This window comes from Austrofundulus limnaeus, unplaced genomic scaffold (genome assembly GCF_001266775.1).
Source record: "Austrofundulus limnaeus strain Quisiro unplaced genomic scaffold, Austrofundulus_limnaeus-1.0 Scaffold119, whole genome shotgun sequence".
Taxonomy (NCBI): Eukaryota; Metazoa; Chordata; class Actinopteri; order Cyprinodontiformes; family Rivulidae; genus Austrofundulus; species Austrofundulus limnaeus.
In genome coordinates this window covers 665144-667030 of record NW_013952521.1, presented here as the reverse complement: position 1 = coordinate 667030, position 1887 = coordinate 665144, and the positions used below count along the sequence as shown (strand labels likewise).

Genomic DNA, 1887 nt, shown 5'->3' with positions numbered 1-1887 from the left:
TAACAGGAGGGCGGGGCGCTACAGCCTTACCTGGCTCTGTCGCTGCTAGTGGGAGGAGGGGTTGGGGAGGGGGAGGCATAGAAATCCCCAGGCTGCTCGGGGGCGAGAGCGTCAGCGGGCGGGGTTGGGGGGTGCACGCTCGGTGGCGTGGAGCAGGTTTTACGCGCGGACGGCGACGAGCCCCTGCGCGACACCCAGGAAGTGTCCATCACCCTGACACCCATGCTGCAGTAGGACAGAGACGCACAGCYAATCAAACCAGAGGAGGGGGGAGTGCTGGGGGAGGGGGGGCTGTGCGTCATCGAATCAGGTTCTGATGAGAAGGGGTCAGTTTTTCTATCATCTACATGACTGACGGTGACTTTAATGTGCTTAAAACAACAGTATAATTAACAATAATTCTATTCTTTTTTATAATGAAGACATGAGTGAAATGAGATGGTGATAACATCTGTAAGACAAAACGATTTGGACAAACAGAATGCTGATTCAGCATTTTTATGTTTATTTATTTATTTTTTATGTTTGTACAGGCGGAATACTTTGTGCTTTTTTAGGCACTAGCTCAGTTTCTGTCTTCTTAGGCTGCTTTTAGCTTTTAGCTAGCATTTTTGTGACTTTTAACTCTTAGCAACTGTCACTGCTACTTTTAACTATTACTTAGGTTGTGTCTCAATTCAGGGGCTGGGTCCTCATGAGTGCACATTTGTCGGCCGCATACGTCACTGCCCCACAAGGAGGACTGTCCCAATTCAAAGGCTCCTCCTCATGCGGCCAAGGAAAGCGGCCGACAAACACTCAAAAGCCGAGGAAGCATCCGTGTATCCTYACCGGCCGAGGATATCCCAGGATTCAATGCACGGACAGCAAAATAAACAGAGAAACAAAGACGGTGGAGTTTTTATTTTTTTTAACAAGTCGCATAGTTTGGAAATTCACCACGGACCGAAGGATTTGTTTTTAAAAGTAAGTTTAGCAACTTAGCTGATAAAATTTATGCTGCAATAAGATGTTAAATAAAAAAATGCAACTACAAATTACGAGAATAAAGTCATAATATTACGACTTCAAAGTCATATAAAAGTTAAGTCATAATATTATGAGAATAAAATTGTAATATTATGAGAATAAAGTCATTATATTATGAGAAAAGTCATAATATTCTAGTCTTTACATGAAAAAGCATACAGCTATCGCTGCATTAAAATGAGGAATGTTGAGCAACTTGTCAAGTTGTTCTTTATTGCTTAAAATAAATAGTTAATCTTTTACCACATTAGCATCAAATTATCATTAGTAGGACTTGGAAATTGTGCAAACAGCTATATGATAAACCGGAGCTGTAATCAATGGATGTATTGACAGATTTAGTCAGCATGTAGCTAATTTGGATGAAAGCATATTAATCTAACAGTGACCCAAGTCATCGCAGTCTACTTCAGCTGGTTCAGATGTTATCAGTCCCATAGAATGGCTTCAGACTGTCCCGACAGTGCCCCCTAGTGGGTTACCAGTGCCATATACACTGGAATGCAACAATCTGCTACCACCGGAGTCTGGTCTACTTTATCGTAGCCCATGTCATTTTCTCTTAAATTAACCTTAGTGGCTTTATGCCTCATACTAACCAGCTGACAGTCTGAAGCCATTCTATGGGACTGATAACGGCTAATAACGTCCATTTAATAGATGATAACATCCGAAGAGGGTGACTACTTTATAAACACAGACACACATGGCTGTCCACAGCAGGTTTGAGGGAAATAAGGAGGAAATGAGAAACGGAAAATGGACTTGTCATGTAAAATCATGACCCTTTTTCCGTTAATGTTAAGATTTTATTGCCATAATAATAATAATAATAATAATAATAATAATAATAATAAT

The 1887-nt window shown here is 41.1% G+C and overlaps 1 protein-coding gene across 4 annotated transcripts in view; it reads right to left on the bottom strand.

The window, feature by feature from the left end:
* Positions 1 to 1887, bottom strand: part of LOC106521982 (rho GTPase-activating protein 44) — a 45435-nt gene that overhangs the window by 7740 nt on the left and 35808 nt on the right. The window lies entirely within an intron of this gene.